We start from the raw sequence: 8,251 nt of genomic DNA, 5'->3' as shown, positions 1-8,251 counted from the left end.
TTCCCTATTTTCTAAAACAAAAAGCATAGAAATCTACCACTAGAAGAGTCTTTGATCCACCAGGGCCTCAGCATCTAGTCGGCTGAGGTACAGAAGCATAATGACCTTGTTTACTTACATTTTTTCACATCTTAATCAAATTGTTAACTGAGGTTCATACTGACATACCCAGGCTCCACTGTCCCAAACATCACCAATTTGCTCTAAATACAACTTTAAGCAGTTGTGAAATCTAAATCTTAGCCTTTCCATATACCTCAAACTAATACACAGTTATATATGAATTATATATCAATGAAGCAGGAAAAATTTTAAATAAATCTTAGCTTTTTTTTTCCCCACTGCTAGAGAAATTACTCATGAGTCAAGGAAAGTAAGTGGTTATACTTTGATTTCAAATAAATGGAACAGTGAATATAAGATTTGTGTGAACTATAAACATAAAAATTACTTTGAAACAATCCTAAAGATATTTTAAGTTAAGAAAAAAAAGTCCCATTTAAGATGAGGCAAAGATGACCTCAGATAAACTGCCCGGATGGCTCGGCAGTTTAGCGCCGCCTTCAGCCTGGGGTGTGATCCTGGAGACCTGGGATCGAGAACCACGTTGGGCTCCCTGCATGGAGCCTGCTTCTCTCTCTACCTGTGTCTCTGCCTCTCTCTCTCTCTCATGAATAAATAAATAAAATCTTTAAAAAAAAATCAGGCAAATAACTTATAGAGCCATAGGAAAGGAAAGAACATGCCTTTGGGTTCAAAAGAAATTATGCTGAACTTCAGCAGAGGGAACAGAATAGAAAAAATAATGCAAAAATATTTATGATCAGACTGCCAAGATTTTTTTTAAGATTTTATTTATTTATTCATGAGCTACACACAGAGAGAGGCAGAGACATAGACAGAGGGAGAAGCAGGCTCCCTGGTGCAGGACTCGATCCCAGGATCCCAGGATCCCAGGATCACACACTGAGCTAAAGGCAGACACTCAACTACTGAGCCACCCAGGTGCCCCTAGACTGCCATGATTACCAAAGAATGTCTTTACTCCCGAAGGCCAGTTAATTGGCACAATAACTCTTTTAAAAGTATGGTAATGATGCAGTGAAGTAAGTTTCTTATGAGCACTTTAATAGACAGCTGGTAGATGACATCAGGTAAGGACTGAACAGCAACTCAAGCACTAATGGGACAGACAACAAAAAGTGAAAGGAATATGAGACAAAACATTTTTCATCCTTGCACGGAGGTGTATCTATAGTTCAAATGGAACTCAGGAAAGAGGGGTCAACCTTAAACTGTAATTTTGCCTCTTTCACATTGTCCTGAAATTATGTTAAGCCTTAATCAGAAAATCTGTTAAAAGAGCTTTCTGTAGAATAATGAAATTCTCCCTCCTGGTCTGCTCTTTTCCACACCATGCCTCCATATAGTTAGTCCCCATCTGTACACAGTATGCATTGAATGGAACACTTTCAGGTTAGAAATTACATTTATCAGATATCAAGATAATATTTCTTTAACAGCACCATTTGGCATGCATTTGTTTTTAATTTAGAATGAGTTTAAATTAATTTTGTCTTAAAATTTTCATGCCACTTTCTGGGATGTTTGAAGCTACCCTGGAGGGCAGTAAAACCAGAGCTGGGAATCACAGCTTTAGTCTTTAGAGAGAAAGAAGCAATTTCCATAATTCCAAAATCATTTCATTAGTGGGTATGTATGGTCTGAATTTTCAGATCTAGGGAACTGACCATATGCTCCCTCTCCTCTGGAAAAAAAAAAAAAATAGTGGCAAATTGCCACCATGCAACACAGAAAGAACCGAAGGTATATAATTACGAGGAATTATAAATATAAATATAAGGGCACCTCATTATGCATATTACTTAATATAAATGTGTGGTCTCCGTGTTAATTACAAAGCTTTCTTCCCCCTAAAGTTATAGAGTAATGTATCCTATCTTCAGAGTTGCCAATAGGTCAGCCAAAAGGAAATGACCAAGAAAAAAAAAAATGCATTGCAAAATAGGCACTATGGTCTACTGAAAAGAGTTGTTCCACAACATAGCAGCATTACCTGTGATGTTTATTTTGTGGATTGTTAACAGGACACAGGTTCAGTGGTGGCAATATTCACTGGGGACCAGATTCACTCCCTAGGTTCAAATTAACAGCACAGTCTTACAGATTTCTAGAGAAAGATGTATAATGCTGTCAAAAGCACAGCATATTGTTAAATCATGTGTTAAAATAAGATCCAGAAGTCACAGTAAAAAAAATTTTTTACTGTAATTGTGTAATGGAAATATTATTTCTAAAAAAATACATTGTTTTCCAAAACAAAATACACTCTCTTACTTAACATTTTTGTATTAAGCTATTTTAAAAGCATTCTTACGTGGAATTCATGGAATTCAAAGCAACTTTCACACCTGATCTGAAAGGAAGGTAAAATTATATTCTTTTTACCATTTTATAAAGAAAGAGGCAGCTCGCAGATAGATTATGTGGGTTATCCAAAGTCACAATGTAGAAAAGTGGCAGATCCAAGAACCAAACCTCTAACGACCAGTTCTGTCATAGTAAAAGTCTGTCAAGCGTACGTGGGGTCTGATGCACACTTTCACCTTTCCACATGTCTAAAGCATGCTTGGCCCAGGCAAATAGAGCCCTAATTCATTCTTACATTTGCAAGGTAATAAGCCTAAAATGAATTAAAAGGCATATCATGCCATGGCCTTGGGAAAAAACATCCTCTCTCATTGCCATTACAGAGAGAGATGAAATCATATCAAAGTAAGCTAGACAGTTAAAAGGGAATAGGAAATAAAAAGGAAGTGGCCAAGCGGTGCTGGTGGCAGCTGTCTGAAAGGGAACATCAGCAGGATCAAATAACAGAACTTTCTTAGTTGATTCTTGAAAGCACAAACTAAAAAAAAAAAAAAGAAATAAAAAGAAAAGAAAAGAAAAAAAAAGAAAGAAATTTAAATTTAGAAAATCATACACACACCATTATGCTCAATCTAAATACACACCCGCACATACTTGGTTTAGCTTTAGAAGGTGTAATGGTGAGCCTCTCACAGGCAGATTAAGCACCAAAACTAAATGTCTTTGAAGTCAGTGTAGACAGTCCCTTGCATGGCCTCGCTTGAGATGAGCTGAGAGCTCGCATCTCTTGGTGCCTGACACCAGGGCTGAGATGGCCAAGAAAGCCATTTCTGAGGATTCCTGGCTCAAATGCAAATATGTGACAAGGGAGGGATAACTTTAATCTAGATTTACCCATTAATACAAGAGTTTGTATCTGGGAAAGAATCAGGAACTGTAAAAGCACAGGAGGGAAAAAAAGGAAGGAAGAGATCCAAAGGAATTTACTGCCCCTGGAAAGGGTAAGCCCTGCCACTGGGAAGCTCAGCAAACTGCTCTACTCAGCTGAGAGACCGTCAATTTATGAAGCCTGGAAAACAGCATGCTGGGTGGCACAATGATGAATTCTAAAGCTCTCACAGGGCTCCAGCGCAGCATGGTAAGTAGTTGGTCTAACTGTATACAATTGGCCACCGAGGCCATTATACACCTGCCTACCTTCCAGACTTCAGGTCCTAGCTTTCTCCTCCACATTAATCCCCTTCCTTCTACACATACACCCCACATTCCAGTCACACTAAATTTTATGAATTCACCATATTTTCTTATCTCTAGAAATTCACCCACAGTTCCTTCCACCTTCATGTGTTAAAAAAAAAAAAAAAAAACACGCATTTGGCAGCTTATACTGATTGTTCAAGATTCAACTCAAGACATTCTTCCAGGAAGCCATCACCCAGGCTAGACAATGTGTTTCTTTTACACATTCCAAGCGCACCACATACAGACAGATCCCAGTTAGAACTTTATCATACAGACTACTTCAGAAAATTGAACAAAAACAACTACAGACAGTTACACTCTAATCATTGCACCAATGGACTCACAGAGTTCCAAAAACACAAGAAGAACTGAAGAAGTTTTGATAAAAAGCAATACACCATTCCATAATCCGGGTAATTAAAGTAAAAGAGTTCAACCTTAAAAACAGAATCAAAATGCTTGCAAAGGACCCACGTACAAGAGAGAGACCCTGTGAAAGTTCTTAGTCTATTTCCGGAACTCGGCCTTGATCAGTTAAAATAATAATCTATGGGTAAATGTAAGGGGGCTTTTTAATTCTCCATACACCAGCCTTGGTGACAAGAGAAAGAAAAACACAGCATGTAGCTTAAAGGTGGGAAAACTATAAGGTTTTTCCACCCATTGTACAAAACTTTTCTTCCCTACAAGAGCATATTTAGCCAACTAGGTCCTCAAAATAGGAAGAAGGGGATTATCTTGACCTTTGAATTCAAAATATCGGCTTGAAGCTGGGCCTCTAACTTCAAAGTAAATAAACCAATAGAGGCGAGAGCAAACAGCAGTTCACTTTGAAAATAATTAGCTGGAACAGCTGGATTATCAAAGTGAACCTTTCTTCAGGAACGAATCTGAGAAAATATAAAATATTATAAATTGTTTACTTAGGCTTTTGGTTCTCTAAACAGTTAAGTGTGATTTTTTACTTCAGTCTCTTATGCATCCATGACAGCAGCCTTTTTCCTCCTCTACTTTGTAAGCATATCCTATGTGCCCAGGAAGAGGTATTTGGAAAATAGTGAATAATGACAATATGTTATCGTGTACTCTGATTATAGAGCATGATGTAGAAAAGGAAAGATACGATGACCTGACTTTTATTTCCGATTCTGAATTTGACCGCGTACAACCCTTTAATTTAACTAGGATTCTAGTTAGCCTGTTTTAGTTAACACAGAACATTCTAGTTAGCATAGAATGGACAGATCATGACCCATAACCAACCACTGAAATAAAACTGTGTCTGATGATGAGTATAAGAATACTCATTACTGGTGATTGCAATATTTGAAACACGCATGTAAGCACCAGGGTCAATTTTTTTAAGTATGGGTAGACTCTTCTACAAAGTAAAAGATTTCATTTCGTCTTCACTGATCATAAATGGAACTGCAGATATGTGTGAGAAGTAAAAGCTTCTCGAAATTTTGTCATGAAGGCCACTGAAGAGGGTTAGCTATTGGGTGACCTTCACCCATTGGAGACTCTGACTATCTCTGCTTTTCAAGTAGTTTTCTGTATCTACAGACACCATCCGCGTTGGAATTAATAGCCTGAACATAGGCATGATTTAATCAAAATGTCCTTGGTGCCTAGTCCAGCATTTCAATTTAAGAATTGAAATCCAGTTTCTGCATTTTAAAAATCAAATCCATTCTCCACGGAGAATTTTTACAAAACATCTTGGCACCTGCAATGCTGAAAATAGATCCAGCCCTATTTAAGAGAAAGTAACAGCAAATCGGGGATTTGTGTGATGGCAGTAAAATGCAGTTAAGTGTGGTCGTGCCAGGTTTTAGTCTAGAGACAGGGGGTTTTTATAGCACATTATAAACTCCTGAAACGGGAGGTTATTAGAGGATCAGTTCCCTAACTGTGTGGTTCTAGCAGGCTCTGCTCTGTTGCACTCTTTATTCTCCTGCTGGGAGCTCTGTCTTCTGAGGTGCGGAGCACATCCATCAGCCTTTTTCAGCTGTTAAGGCACTTCATTTATTCCGATGTTCCCTTCAACTTATTCCCTTGCCTCTGCCCCCATGGACCTGAGAGATCTACAGTTCTCTTTGGCCTCTTAACAGGCATAATGGATCACCAGCTGAACCATCATCACATAGCCCTTCTTGCTAGGAAATTATTTCTCTCTTGCTTCAAACGTTCTTTCCTTTCACTTGGCAAATCCCTTTGCTGCTGTTCTTGCCGTGTATTGCCTATATGCAAAGAGAGAAAACTTGGTCAAAAACGCTGACTTGCCTTTTGAAGTTGTCTCTTGAGTATTGGTCCTTTGATCTTTTCCAACAGAAAACATGAACATACTTGCTCAAGAAAAATAAGTGTTACTATCATCAGGTCTCTATTCTTTGGGACCTTCACAGATTATTATTCAACTATTTGGAAAATTAGCTCTATGTGTCTCATGTGAGCCCTCTCATATTGAAAGGCACTTTCCTAAACACAATATTCTGTTTTAGGAAAAAAAAAACTACTAAACTTTATGAATTAGACAAAATAAAAAGTAGCAAAATCCCTGTAAAAGAAGCAATCTCAAACCCTTGAGATTATTAGTCATCTTGCTGTACTAATGTCTGTAACTGTTCTACACTAATTTCATTAATTAATGATGACCTTGCTGCTCTAACACCTCCTGAAAGAACTATGTGCAGTAGAAACATCACTGGGTTAGACCTGAATTCAGTCTTAGATCTGTGTTGATTAATCGAATGGCTTTGAGCACGTCACCTAAATTCTTGGGGCCTCGGCTCTCTTATCTGTTCTAAGAACAGGATGGAGAGGATCACTGATCCATTTCGTACACTAGGAAGAAGTTTAAACGAGCTTCTCCTTTATTTAACTGTCTGACTCTCTCCTTTATTTTTTTATGGGCTCTGTTTCCTGTTCCTCTCTATACATGGTCTTTCCCTTTTTCTCTTTTATTTCTTCTTTGTAAGCCACTGTCTTCCTTCTCTCTATCCACAGCCCACCCACAGAAAAGCCCACTCTCTAGGAGTTGGGTTTCAGAGCAGCAGCCCAGAAGAGCGAAGTTGCTTAGTTCTCAGAGCTGAGGCCCTATCGGCTCCCTCCAGGACTGATATCAAACCTAACCTCACCTACCGAGTGGGCCTTTAGAATTAAGAAAGGTCTTGTGATAGAAATAGGATTTAGGCGTAGGTGACAGTCCTCAGTTCTCCCCCTACACATCATCCGAGGATTGAAAATTAGGACAAATCATTCTCTCCTCCTTGCCTCTCTCTACCTTTTTCTTTCTCTCTCAATCTCTCTCTCTCATACACACACACAATTATGCTAGAAAAATCATGTAAAATAAGAAATGGAAACTAGTCTTTATATGTTACTTCATGATGATACATATCTATTACTTCACTTTTCAAAACAGAAATGGCTTGTTTTTTATTGTGCTTTTTAATGTTTAATCATAAGACAATTAGAAAATGTCAAAATGGGTAAAGGAAAACTAAATGCTATTTTGATGCTACTAGTGAGGTAAAAATCACTGTTTATAATTTAGAGCATAAACTTCCCAGTTATTTCTAAATATAATACTTTTTTCTTACAAATATTACATATGCTATTCATAGTATTTTATGCCTTATTTTTTTCAACTAAAAATATATCATGGATCTCTTTTGATATCCGAAGACAGATAGGTGCCTTCTCATGACTAAATACTATTCCACTTTATAAATCTACATGGATCATTTAGCATCCTCAGTTTATGAATAATGAGTAATTCTTTTCCTAATTTTTTCAGTTAAAAATAACATTGTAATATTCATCTCCATATAAATTATGTGTGTCTTGAACTATTTCAAGACGAAAAATTCCTGGAAGTAAAATTTTTTGAATAAAGAGTACTTGCATTTTAAAGAGTTTTGGTTCATAATGTCAAATAACTCTCCAAAAACACTAATCCAATTCTGATATTGTTAATTGCTTTAATTTCTGCTAACTTTGTTGAAACATGAATTCATTTGATTACTTTACAAATGAGATTAACTTCCTTTCATATGTTAATTGGCTATATCCTGTCTTCTTCTGTGAATTTTTCTCTATACATACTAAGAATGTTAGCTCTTTTATTTTATATATTTTGCAAGTGTTTTTCCAGGTGGCAATGTATTGTATTGTGATTGCTACGAAGAAATCACTAGTATGTAAAATTACTTTTTACATACTAGTCTAGGAATAGTTTTCTCTGTCTTTTTCACTTTGGTGCCATACTTAAAAACATTTTATACAGATAAGATCACATAACTATCCACCTACATTTTCTTTTGTTCTTTTCCACTTTTCATTTTAAAACATTTAATGCCTTTGGAACTCAATTAGTGTAGGATGTAATTTTTTTAATCAAATGGTCAGCAGGTGATCCCCACAAATTGGTAACATCTACCCCTTCCTCTGCTGTATTAAAATTCCACTTTTGTCACACTCTCAGTATTACACTTGGGTGGATCTATTTTTGGAACTTCGAGTTGACTATTAATCTGTATGTCTCTGTACCTATACCACACTATTCCTATTACTACAGCATTCTATTACATTTCAATACTCAGAACACATATCT

Source organism: Canis lupus, chromosome 4, assembly GCF_003254725.2.
Source record: "Canis lupus dingo isolate Sandy chromosome 4, ASM325472v2, whole genome shotgun sequence".
In the NCBI taxonomy this organism is placed as follows: Eukaryota; Metazoa; Chordata; class Mammalia; order Carnivora; family Canidae; genus Canis; species Canis lupus.
The sequence above is the reverse complement of the archived record's forward strand: the minus strand, read 5'-3'. Positions refer to the sequence as shown.